General features: G+C 36.1%; 1 protein-coding gene across 2 annotated transcripts in view; it reads left to right on the forward strand.

The window, feature by feature from the left end:
- The window catches only part of LOC121386477 (cell adhesion molecule-related/down-regulated by oncogenes-like), a 187,135-nt gene that overhangs the window by 104,279 nt on the left and 68,476 nt on the right, over positions 1-14,380 (forward strand). The window lies entirely within an intron of this gene.

Here is a 14,380-nt window from a genome sequence, read left to right on the forward strand (position 1 = left end):
CCTTTTCATTGGTCAGTTGGTTTCGTCGTTCAGGAGGTAGACGGCCAGTATGCTTGTCTAGGGCTGTCAGAATATCTTAATTTTCAGGCCCTGAATGGATGAAGTTTGAGAGTTTATTATTTTGGATTCCGTTTTGAAATCTGATATTGTTTTCTGTAACTTAACACACTTGTAAATATCGTCTATAACAACTTATGTTTTTTTCAAAGTCATAATTTCTTTTCTCTCTGTTTTTTTAGGAGAAAGAAAGTAAAAAGCTACAAGTGTAGTTCAAATTATATCTGCATGAAAAGATGAAACAAAAAACATTTTTAAAGTCACAATTCACTTTGCTAGTCTCAGAGACGGCTACACAATTTTTAAAGTCACAATTCACTTTGCTAGTCTCAGAGACGGCTACACAATTTTAAAAATTAAACATTAGTTGCCAGTCTACTTTAAATTGATTAGCAATTTTCACTAATAAATCTTTTTTGAAAACAGAATTTTTTCTGTGAGTTAAAGTTTGTTTTGTTTAAAGACACCACTAGAGCACATTGATTTATTAATCATCGGTTATTGGATGTCAAACATTTGGTAATTCTGACATATAGTCTTAGAGAGGGAACCTGCTACATTTTTCCATTAGCAGCAAGGGATCTTTTATATGCATTATCCCACAGACATTGCACATACCATGACTTTTGGTATACCAGTCCTGGTGCACTGGCTGGAACGAGAATAGCCCCAATGGTCCACCTGATGAGAAATGATATATTTGGCAACAGAAATGTCTTGGAATCTTTTAAATTCCATCCAGAATTAATTGTAAAGTTTTTAAAACACTTTGACTTCTATACAAAGTTTTAAAATGTACTTACCTTGATTTTATGTATTGCATTATACTTTTCACCCACAGCTCCTTACACTGTGGTTTTACTTAAAGATATATAAATAATATTTCCATATATTTACCATTTGTGCCACCCAATAGCCGATATATATTTTTGTGCTGGGGTGTCGTTAAACAAACATTCATTCAATGGTCCACCGATGGGGATCGATCCTAGACTCAATGCGCATCAGGTGAGTGCTTTACAACTGGGCTACACACATACACCCCCCACAGCTAGAAGGAGCATGGTACATGTATATTCACCACACTATACTGCCACCAACAGGGATTGATCCTTAACCAACTGCACATTAAGAGAACACTTTACACTGGTCTACATCTGCCCCGCTCCCACCCCCCCCCTCCCCCTCCGCTACTGCTAGAAGGAGCATGGTACATATATACCCACCATACTACTGCCACCGATAGGGATCGATCCTAGATTGACGACACATCAGGCGAGTGCTTTACCATTGGGCCATGTCCCGCATCTCCCCCCCCCTCCCCCCAACCCCGATACTGCTAGAAGAAACATGATACATATATACCCACTACACTACTGCCACCGACGAGGATTGATCCTTAATCGCATCAAGCAAGCGCTTTACCACTGGTCTGCATCCCATACTACATGTACTGCCACTGGCGGGGATCGATCCTAGACCGACTGCGCATCGAGCGAGCAGTTTCACCACTGGGCTACGTCCCGCCCCTGGTCTGCATCCCATACTACATGTACTGCCACTGGCGGGGATCGATCCTAGACCGACTGCGCATCGAGCGAGCAGTTTCTCCACTGGGCTGCGTCCCGCCCCTGGTCTGGATATAGTCTTGACAAGCATCTCTCGCCATTCCGACTTGGTCTTGAGTCTTATTCCAAGCACGACCGCGGTGACAGAGTCTGGAGGGTTTTTTTGTGGACGGCCGTACAGGTGTCTAACTGTGGGCTCTGCCTCCAGGAATGTGCGGCTATTGTCCCGCGTTAATTGACCAGCCCGAACACAGCGCCCTCTATCATCGGCTATGTTTGTCCTGGTGCCCTGCACTCCGGTACACACAGATGAAAGACGTAGACGCTCGGAGTCGTAATCCCTTAGGATAAGGGGGAAGATTTGCACAATTCCGCGTCTATTTCTGTAAACTACAGGTGTTAAGGAGATGTGGTTATCAAAATATGGATCGAAAACGGCTCAAAATTAAGAATTTGTCTCCTACAGGAATTAAAACCCCCCAAACATTTGTCATGGGTAAAATGACCCACCGACATTGATTTATTAATCATCGGCTATTGGATGTCAAACATTTGGTAATTATGACATATAGTGTTAGAGAGGAAACCCGCTACATTTTTCTATTAGTAGCAATGAATAAACGAATGAATGAATGAATGTTTAACTACACCCAAGCACAAAAATACACATTGGCTAGCATTAGTAGGAAGGGATCTTTTATGTGCACCAGCCGTGGTACACTGGCTGGAATGAGAAATAGTGCAATGGGTCCACCGACGGGGATCGATCCCAGACCGACCGCACATTATGTGAGTGCTTCACCCCAGGGCCACCTGCCACCAAATACTGTACCATGGCCTTGAATACAGTTAACACAGAAATCCGACATTTTTAGTTTTTCAATTTTATGCTGTTTGCCAAGTATAATGGAAGAAAAAGAGTTTAGAGAAATGGTTTGGAAATGACCCTTGAAACACGAGTTTATCAGATAACAAGGCCGTAACAGGAAAACATTTTTCACACCCTAACGAAGCCATCTTAAAATTCCTCAACATTTCATAACTGGAATGTGGAAATGAATTGTTCAAAATGTCAGTGGAATCTGAAAATGTACACAGGAATAAAAAAGAATTTTTTTTAAATTTGTGTAACCAATGAATACTGCAATTCTTAGTATTTATAAATCTGAAAATATGGTTACTGTACAAGTAGATATTTGATTTACAAAATACATTCTGTTACTGTACAAGTAGATATTTAATTTACAAAATACATTCTGTTACTGTACAAGTAGATATTTTATTTTAAAAAAAACATATTTCTGTTCAAGTAGATATTTGATTTACAAATAACATTCTGTTACTGTACAAGTAGATATTTGGGTTACAAAAAAACATTTGGTTACTGTGCAAGTAGATATTTGATTTATAAAAAAACATTCTTTTTTTTTACAAGTAAATATTTGATTTACAAAAAAACATTCTGTTACTGTACAAGTAAATATTTGATTTACAAAAAAACATTCTGTTACTGTACAAGTAAATATTTGATTTATAAAAAAACATTCTGTTACTGTACAAGTAAACATTTGATTTACAAAAAAACATTCTGTTACTGTACAAGTAAATATTTGATTTACAAAAAAACATTCTGTTACTGTACAAGTAAATATTTGATTTACAAAATATATTCTGTTACTGTACAAGTAGATATTTTATTTTAAAAAAAACATATTTCTGTACAAGTAGATATTTGATTTACAAATAACATTCTGTTACTGTACAAGTAGATATTTGGGTTACAAAAAAACATTTGGTTACTGTGCAAGTAGATATTTGATTTATAAAAAAAACATTATTTTTTTGTACAAGTAAATATTTGATTTACAAAAAAAACATTCTGTTACTGTACAAGTAAATATTTGATTTATAAAAAAACATTCTGTTACTGTACAAGTAAATATTTGATTTATAAAAAAAACATTCTGTTTTTGTACAAGTAGATATTTGATTTACAAAAAACATTTGGTTACTATACAAGTAGATATTTGATCTACAAAAAACATATTTCTGTACAAGTAGATATTTGATTTACAAATAACATTTTGTTACTGTAAAAGTAGATATTTAATTTATAAAAAACATTCTGTTACTGTACAAGTAAATGTGATTTACAAAACAAACAAAACAATTCTGTTACCGCACAAGTAGATATAGTTTATATTTGATTTACAAAAAACATTGTTACTGCACAACTAGATATAGTTTATATTTGATTTGCTAAAAAACCCAACAACATTCTGTTACTGTAGAAGTACAAGTAAATATTTGATCTACAAAAAAAAACCATTCTGTTACTTAGATATATGATCTACCAAAGACAGGTGTATAGTCCAGGAATGATAGTGTGTTACTACCAGAACCTGACCCTGTTTGAGTACAGACATTACGGCATTGTGGAAAGGTTACGTTTTTACGCTTTTATTGTCTGTTTACATTTCTATCTCATCAGCTTGTGCTGGTTTAAGCGTAAATAATAGTCGGTGATAGTGAAACAAGTACCTGTGTGTTTCTTACCGCATGTCAATGGCTCTTACCCATGTCTTATGTAGTCGAAACGGCGTGGCAATGACTCTGCATTATGTTCGAGCCACATGATGGGAATGCCATAATGCTGCACATACAGCAACACCGGCTGCATCTACCGTCGTAACATCATGGCCGTTATGCGGTGTGGATCATTCCTCATCGGTCTACGGTTACTGGGAAAACATTTCTGCAGCGATGTTGTGGAAATGTGTTTTTCCGTGTTTGTTAATGCATATCCAGGCTATGAATTGCGAATGAAGGCGACAAGTGTAAACACGTGAATGACGGAATAGTGAGAAAATATATTTTTGATGCCGGGTAATAAAAATGTAAAATGTTTTTTGATGTAATGGGTCTATGAAAATAGTCTGGGAAGTGAGGCTGTGAGCTGTTATGCAACGGTAAACATTTTCTAATGATCGAATGGTATAATATGAAACTGTAACCTAGCGTTTATCGAAATTTAAAAAAATAATAATAATAAATACACTGAAATTGTTTATTTTGTTAACACGGCTGCAAATGTAAAATGTTAAAAAAGAGGGTTGGGTGTGGGGGGGGGGGGGGGGTTAATATAAAACACAATAATATTTTGTAAGTTAAATATTTTAAAATATTTTAAAATATATGTTTAAAGTGATGGTTGACAATGTGTTAAACTCAGATCTCACGTCGGCTGTTGGATGTCAAACATTTGGTAATTCTGACACATAGTCATCAGAGGAAACACGCTACATTTCTCCTAATGCAGCAACCGGCCTCGGTGGCATCGTGGTTAGGCCATCGGTCTACAGGCTGGTAGGTACTGGGTTCGGATCCCAGTCGAGGCATGGGATTTTTAATCCAGATACCGACTCCAAACCCTGAGTGAGTGCTCCGCAAGGCTCAATGGGTAGGTGTAAACCACTTGCACCGACCAGTGATCCATGGGTCAACAAAGGCCTATGGGAAGTGCAAATAAAAGATCCCTTGCTGCTAATCGGAAAGAGTAGCCCATGTAGTGGTGACAGCGGGTTTCCTCTCAAAATCTGTGTGGTCCTTAACCATATGTCTGACGCCATATAACCATAAATAAAATGTGTTGAGTGCATCGTTAAATAAAACATGTCTTTCAAGGGATCTTTTATATGCACTTTCTCCACAAAGTAATAATGGTATGTGTAGATTTTCATAACGGAAGTGGTATTCATCTTTTTTGGCAGTGCACTTTCATCTACGTGTCCTAGATTTTGATGTAAATTCAGCCATTAAAAGTAATTATTTTCTGTTCATCTCCACAAAGTAATAATGATACAACATGTATGTGTAGATTTTCGTAACGGAAGCGGTATTCATCTTTTTTGAAAATTTCACTTTCATCTACCTGTAACCAGTCACCCTCTGTCCCAGATATCGATATAAATTCAGCCATTAAAAGTGATTTTATTTTCTGTTCCACGCATGCGGGGATCCACACATTAACTGTGATGGTTCCTAGGAATTCATATAAAAAGTAGCTGAGAGATTTTTATTGGGCGTGTGAGTGCAAGAACTGCTAATGTTGTCGTAGGGTGAACGGTGATTATTCCAAGGACGTCAGTGCGTTTGTCTCTCGCCCACCGCTGGTGCGGGATAAAATAGCTTTTACTTTTATAGTGCTGGCGAGGATCGAAATGAATAAATAATGACTCTCCAAATAGTGGGTGCGGTGTGGATAAAAATCACCATAAATGTTTGTTTAATATTCTTACCAGCCTCGGTGGTGCAGTGGTTAACCCATCAGACTACAGGCTGGTAGGTACAGGGTTCGCAGCCCGGTACCGGCTCAAACATCAGAACGAGTTCTTAAGAGCTCAATGGATATAGGTGTAAGGCCACTACACCCTCTTCTTTCTCTCTCACACTAACCAACTAACAACTAACTCACTGTCTTGGACAGACAGCCCAGATAGCTGAGGTGTGTGTGCCCAGGACAGCATGCTTGAACCTTAATTGGATATAAGCACAAAAATAAGTTGAAATGAAATTTTAAAAATGTATATATTCTTAGGGTATGTAATGAAGGCTGCATTATTTTTTTTAAAGTTGGTAAAGCAGACATCAAATTTTTGCTGTGTTTTTTATTATTTAAAAAAGAATATGTTTTAGCTTTTAAAATCATAAGGTATATATGGTCATTAAATAGATCAAATATATTTTTTTTTTAATTTTACATTTTACTGCGTTTTTATTATTTAAAAAAATAACATGTTTTATTTTAATAAATATACTAAATTCATTAAGTAGACCCAACAAATTTAAAATGCATATGTATTTCAGATTTAAAAAAAATTTGTATTAAACATGTTATTAAAATTCAGATTAATCTTTTTATTATTGAAAAAGAGCATATTTTATTTATTATTACTATTTTTTTAAGTAGTTTAATAAATATGTCAAATTCATTAAATAGATCAAAGAATTAAACTATTTAAAAAAATTAGTTTTTATAATTAAAAAATAATATTTTTTTAAAATTTAAATATTTCAGATTTGTTTTTTATTATAAAATAACTCTTTTTTGTAATTTATTTTTAAAAAAAAGATTAATACACATGTACATTAATAAATTACTATGCCAAATTCATGAAATAAATAAAATAAAAAATGTTTTAGATATTTTTTTCTTGGTATTCTATGCACCACAACTGGTCAAAGGCCGTGGTATGTGCTTTCCTGTCTGTGGGAAAATGCATATAAAAGATCCCTTGCTGTTAATGGGAAAATGTAGCAGGTTTCTTCTCTAAGACTATATATCAAATAACCGAATGTTTGACATCCAATAGCCGATGATTAATAAATAAATCAATGTGCTCTAGTGGTGTCATTAAACAAAACAAACTTTAACTTTTAACCTTTATTATAAAAGGTATGTTTTTTATGTTTTCCTTATTAAAAAGAGCTTGCTATCAGGGTGAGATAAATCTTGATTTTAAAAGTCTCTTCACAGACCAACAATTCTGAACAAAATAAATAAAATAATGACAAATATTTTTTAAAATGTCTTTTTCTTGGTACATGTACATGCACATGCATTATCATAAAAAGGTTGGGTTTTTTTTTTTAATGTTTTTTTTTAAAAAGAGTTTTTATTATTAAAAAGCACTTAAAAGTCTCTTCACAGGTGAAATAAATCTTAATGTCTTTTTTTTAAAAGCACTGTTCACATGCAGATTATTAAAAGCACATCAGGGTGAACGATCTTAATTAAAAATATTTTAGAGATTTTTTTTTAGATAAATCATAATTTTAAAAGTCTGTTCAGAGACCAACAATTCTGAACAAAATAAATAAAATAATTTAAAATATTTTAGAAATTTTCTCTTTACATGCATTATTATAAAAGTTTTTTTTTATGTTTTCATTATTAAAAAGAGCTTGCTATCAGGGTGAGATAAATCTTGATTTTAAAAGTCTCTTCACAGACCAACAATTCTGAACAAAATAAATAAAATAATTTAAAATATTTTAGAAATTTTCTCTTTACATGCATTATTATAAAAGTGGGATTTTTTTTATGTTTTCATTATTAAAAAGAGCTTGCTATCAGGGTGAGATAAATCTTGATTTTAAAAGTCTCTTCACAGACCAACAATTCTGAACAAAATAAATAAAATATTTTAGAAATTTTCTCTTTACATGCATTATTATAAAAGTGGGATTTTTTTTATGTTTTCATTATTAAAAAGAGCTTGCTATCAGGGTGAGATAAATCTTGATTTTAAAAGTCTCTTCACAGACCAACAACTCTTGAGTGTAATCTTTACTGTTGGTAATAGCACCTATTGGCGTGTGATTGTGTCTGTACACACACTGCTATATACATGGATGTTAACTGAACGCCGACTGACATTTATAACCCAGCTACCACCTCGCTTACCACCGCAAGGTGTCATCGTTGTTTTATGGTTCAGATACGCCGACTGCACAGTCTTGCGTTTCCTACGGTACACACCTTGACAAGTGTATACGCCTCGTCGGTCTCTTCAGTGACTGGAACCCGAACCTTCCCTGTGTACTCCCAAGTCACAGGTTTACACGTACACGCACACACAACACAAAGAAAGAAAGAAATGTTTTTATTTCTCTCTCTCTCTCTTTCTCTCTCTCTCTCTGTCTGTCTGTCTGTCTGTCTGTCTGTCTGTCTGTCTGTCTGTCTGTCTGTCTGTCTCTCTCTCTCTCTCTCTCTCTCTCTCTCTCTCTCTCTCTCTCTCACTTTGTGTGTGTGTGTCTCTTTCTCTTTCACTCTTTATTTCTCTCTTTGTCTCTCTCTCTCTCTTTCTCTGTCTCTCTTTGTCACTCTTTGTCTCTTTTTCTCCTTCTTGTTTCTTCCTTCCCTCTCTCTCTCTCTCTCTCTCTCTCTCTCTCTCTCTCTCTCTCTCTCTCTCTCTCTCTCACTTTATGTGTGTGTGTGTCTCTTTCTCTTTCACTCTTTATTTCTCTCTTTGTCTCTCTCTCTCTCTTTCTCTGTCTCTCTTTGTCACTCTTTGTCTCTTTTTCTCCCCCTTGTTTCTTCCCTCTTGTTTCTTCCTTCCCTCTCTCTCTCTCTCTCTCTCTCTCTCTCTCTCTCTCTCTCTCTCTCTCTCTCTCTCTCTCTCTCTCTCTCTCTCTCTCTCTCTCCCTCCCTCCCTCCCTCCCTCCCTCCCTCCCTCTCATCTCTCTCTCTGAATAATAAAAACTTTATTTTACAGTTGAGACCCCCCCCCCCCCCCCTTCCCCATTTGATTTAACTTTATTGTATAATTATACAAATTCCATCTCATTTCCTCTTCCAGTTTTACTAAAAGTTGACATCCACTCTATTTAACTTAATTATAATTTTATTATAGTTTCACTCATTACTAAAACAGATCCTATTTAACTTCATTATCTACTCAATCTCGAAAAGCATCGCTCACTATATTTTATTTCTGTGCTTTTCATTTTGTATGACATTTCGTTTACAAGTGAAATGTAGTACATGGGTTGCATTTCCCATGATCTTTGGTAAAACGCCATAGAAACAATAAGCCTGAAATATATGTTGCCACGACAACAGGATATTGGGGACAGATGATGAACTGTTTTTGGCACAATGGCAATTTGTCGAAACAAAGTTATTTACAAGCTGCATTCCAAATGTGTCGATTTTGACAATTTTTTCCTGTTTTGTGGGACAAGTTAACAAGTTCCGCATGTGTTTTTCTAGCTACCTATTGAAATGTAGATAAATTTACATACCAGTCGATGCCATGCATTCTTTAACCGTTTTCTCCGTTCCTGGTTTCCAAAACGCATAGCTGTATGATCTGTGTTGACTGTAAAATTTTGTTTGTTGTTTGTCTCTTCTTGACTGTTATTAAAGTAGGTTGAGGAACAAGGGAGAGTGAGAGTGAGAGTGAGAGTGAGAGTGAGAGTGAGTGAGTGAGTGAGTGAGTGAGTGAGTGAGTGAGTGAGTGAGTGAGTGAGTGAGAGAGAGTGAGAGAGTGTGAGAGTGTGAGAGAGAGTCAGAGAGTGAGAGTGTGAGAGTGTGAGAGTGTGAGAGTGAGAGAGTGAGAGAGAGAGAGAAAGTGAGAGAGAGGGAGACGGGGGGGGGGACATACAGAGAGAGAGAGAGAGAGAGAGAGAGAGAGAGAGAGAGAGAGAGAGAGAGAGAGAGAGAGTGAGTGTGTGTGTGTGTGTGTGTGTGTCGTTAAACCAAAAAAAACCTCTTTTCTACCAATATGATAAAACTGGTGTGATAGAACAAAAGTCCAAGAATTGGTTTGATTATTTTAGAAATAGTGAATACAGGGAGTGTCCATGTTTTGCCAATAAGGTCTTGGGAAGTTGTAAGGTCCATGCATTTCAACAATAGAAATGGGAAATGCATGTACAAGACCCCGCCTGGAATTTGGTCTAATGATCAATTCATTTCAACTTATTTTCGTGCTTATATCCAATTAAGGTTCAAGCACGCTATCCTGGGCACACACACACCTCGGCTATCTGGGCTGCCTGTCCAGGACAGTGGATTAGTTGTTAGTTGCCCGTGGTCAGTGAGAAAGAAGAGGGTGTAGTGGTCTTACACCTACCCACTGAGTCGTTAAAACTCTCTCTGGGTGGGAGCCGGTACCAGGCTGCGAACCCTGTACCTACCAGCCTGTAGTCCAGTGGCTTAACCACGACACCACCAAGGACGGTCTAGTGATCAACAACAGTCTATTCACGGAAAGCTGTAAACACAAGAATACTTCCACCTGACCGACTGTAGATGATCGGTGAATGATAGAGTTCGAAACCTGGTGAACTACGAATTTATAGTCATGAGGATAACGGCTTGCGGGATACAATATACTCATGCACACACTGTTCCCGCTCACAGGTCCGTCGCTTTGTGTTTGTTTGTGTGGTGCATTCCTCCAACAACCTGCGAGGCTCCCAAGTGGTTATTTTATCTTCAACTTTGTTTACTCTGCAAGTTAAATCTTAGCTCTTCGCACAGGCAGGTCCATATCAATGAATGAGCTTATTGGTGGATTTGCATCACAAAGTTGTAATACACCGGCCTAGCAAACAAATTCCCTTTCATCACTCAAGTTGCGGTCAACAGGGAAAGTCACTCGGTTTGTGTTCGCTGACATATTCCAGTGGTAGTGTTATGTTGTTGTTTGTAAAGTAGTATATCTCACTTTGAGAAGAAAAACCCCCAACATATTTTGTTTACTGATACCTCAACAGATTGTTTTAATCACTTGATCAACATATTGTATCACCTATAAGATGTTGTATTTCACACTTTGAAATAGACCTCCGATCATTGCGTCATCATTTGGTTGATATGTTTTATTGTTAGTTAGACATTGCTGTTTATTTCAAGAAAACAGCACAGTGTTTAATCATTTGGCTGACATAGTCTTGTGTTAATATTACATTGCTGTTTATAAAGTAGTATTTCAAGAAAACAGCACATCATTTAATCATTTGGCTGACATATTCTTGTGTTAATATTATATTGCTGTTTATAAAGTAGTATTTCAAGAAAACAGCACATCGTTTAATCATTTGGCTGACATATTCTTGTGTTAATATTACACTGCTGTTTGTAAAGTAGTATTTCAACTTTAGAGAAAACAGTATTTGTTTAATGACACCTCAGCACATTGTTTAATTATTTGGCTGACAGTTTCCAGTGCTATTATTACATTGCTGTTTGTAAAGTAGTATTTTAACTAAATACCACAGTGGACATTTTATTTTAAAAATTATGATTAGCAATATTTTTAGTCAGTTAAAAATCAAATAGCAAGAACTGTTTAATGTTTTAAAATTGTGTAGCGATCTCTGAAACAAGCATAGCTAGTGAATCGTAACGCGACATTGAACAAAATGTTCCATGCACCATGTATTATAAATGAAAAAGAAAGAAAGAAAGAAAAAAAACGGGAAAAGAAATGAAATCAAATAAACTGCAAAGGTCTCCACGAATCCTGGAAATGTCTTTTTTCATTTCTCATAACGAATCCTGGAAATGTCTTTTCTCATTTCTCATAACGAATCCTGAAAATGTCTTCTCATTTCTCATAACAAATCCTGGAAATGTCTTTTCTCATTTCTCGTAACAAATCCTGGAAATGTCTTTTCTCATTTCTCGTAACAAATCCTGGAAATGTCTTTTTCTCATTTCTCGTAACAAATCCTGGAAATGTCTTTTTCTCGTTTCTCGTAACGAATCCTGGAAATGTCTTTTTCTCATTTCTCGTAACAAATCCTGGAAATGTCTTTTTCTCATTTCTCGTAACAAATCCTGGAAATGTCTTTTTCTCGTTTCTCGTAACAAATCCTGGAAATGTCTTTTTCTCATTTCTCGTGTATGTCTTTGCTCCGTGGAAACATTAGCATTCTTAAGTTAAGCACTTTTTTCACTTTCTTTTTTCTTCTTTTCTTTTTTTCAAATGCATTTGTTCTAACATGAGTTACACAAGATGTCTCAACTTGCAGGTTTTTTCAACCATCATTCAAACTTTTTGTTCCTTTTTAAAATATCATTTAACAAGTAATAAAAGAAAGATTTTTTGTTGTTGTTATTGTTTTTTAAAACCTGCTGCTAAAATGATGGTTTAAGTTACACAAAATCTTCTCTTTTTTTTCTCTTTTTTTTGAAGACATAACCTTAAGGGATCATTTCTTTCTCAGGCTTTTGAAAATATGACAGGAAAAGATCTAGGTGGAACACTGGACTGAGGTGCTTGTGGTCATAGGATCTAACCCATTGGGGTTTTCCCCCCATCTTAGACAGTTCCCCACAACTAGTATGCCATAGGCTTTGGTATGTACTGTCCTGTCTGTGGGAAAGTGCATATTAAAAAAAAATATCCCTTGCTGCTAATGGGAAAATGTAGTGTTTTGTTTTTCTAAGACTATAAAAAGTTACGGTTTGTTATGTTTAACGACACCATTGATGCTCATTATTACTAATCGTCGGCTATTGGATGTCAAACACTTGGTAATTCCGACACATGCTTGTAGTTTTGTTTTCTTTTGGGTTTTTTTTTGGGGGGGGGGTTTAAAGAAGAAAGTTTAAAGTAAAGTTTGTTTTATTTTACGACGCCACTAGAACACATTGATTTTTTATCTTATCATCGGTTATTGGACGTCAAACATATGGTCATTCTGACACTGGGTTTTTTTTAGAGGAAATCCGCTGTTGCCACATAGGCTACTCTTTTACAACAGGCAGCAAGGGATCTTTTATTTGTGCTTCCCACAGGCAGGATAGCACAAACCATGGCCTTTGTTGAACCAGTTATGGATCACTGGTCGGTGCAAGTGGTTTACACCTACCCACTGAGCCTTGTGGAGCACTCACTCAGGGTTTGGAGTCTGTATCTGGATTAAAAATCCCATGCCTCGACTGGGATCCAAACCCAGTACCTACCAGCCTGTAGACCGATGGCCTAACCACGACACCACTGAGGACAGTCTTTTTAAGAATAATGCAGACATTGAATTTTGGGTATATATTTTAGGATTCCACTGAAAATTGTTAAATAATGTAATCTATATATCTTGGGAATTCGTTCATAATTTTACACTTCGATATACAAAATCTGAGATTTATAGAGACTTGGAATTCTGCTAAATTTGCAGCTTAGAATGATATGTAACAAATTAATAAAAAATTTACAAATTATTATTTAAAAAAAATTGGAATAGGCCTAATAGCCCAGGGTATTTACCATGAAGCTAATGTTTGTTTTGTTTAACGACACCACTAGAGCACATTGATTAATTAATCATCGGCTATTGGATGTCAAACATTTGGTAATTTCATACACGTAGTCATCAGAGGAAACCTACATATTTCCTAATGCAGCAAGGGATCTTTTATATACAGTTTACCACAGACAGGACAGCACATACCATGGCCTTTGACCAGTTGTGGTGCACTGATTGGAATGAGAGAAAAAAACAACAATCAGTGTCATGAAACAGACAAAATGTGGAATTTGCATATGTATGTCATTCTGTTAAAATTAAATTAATAAAACTTCTCTTTTTTTTCTCTTTTTTTCTCTTTTTTTCTCTTTTTTTAATGACTATATGGCCTAATGGCCCCACCAGTGTACATGCCTGTAGGGTATTTACCGTGAAGCGGACTTGTTAACATACACAGATGCTTCTGTCCTCTTACTCCCAAGTGCCTTCAAAGAAACATTGCCTGCTTTGCAGGCTCCTTTGACCTTCTCTCTATCATTGGTGCTCTATGTTCTGGTTTGCAGGCTTGTTTGCCATTCTCTCTATCATTGGTGCTTTATGTCCTGGCTGTTGTGCTATTTACATCAAGGGTTCATGATGCTTGGGGCTCTGGCTTTGAGAAAAAAAATTGTTAGGCGTGTACGTAGGCCCACAAATGACAGTTCGATCAAGTGATGGAATTTAACATGCGTATATCAGATCATTGGAGCACTGACTTTTTCATCTGGGAAGTAGTTTTGGATTTAGTATTTTTGCATTAAGGGCTTTGGGTTTGAGAAAAAGAAAAAAAAATTGTTGGGTGTGTTTGTAGGCCCACAAATGACAGATCGATCAAGTCATTTTCCGTTTTTTCATTTCAACGTATTTTTTCGTGTTTATATCCAATTAAGGTTCAAGCACACTGTCCTGGGCACACATCTCAGCTATCTGGGCTGTCTGTCTAGGACAGTGGG

This window comes from Gigantopelta aegis, chromosome 12, assembly GCF_016097555.1.
Source record: "Gigantopelta aegis isolate Gae_Host chromosome 12, Gae_host_genome, whole genome shotgun sequence".
In the NCBI taxonomy this organism is placed as follows: domain Eukaryota; kingdom Metazoa; phylum Mollusca; class Gastropoda; order Neomphalida; family Peltospiridae; genus Gigantopelta; species Gigantopelta aegis.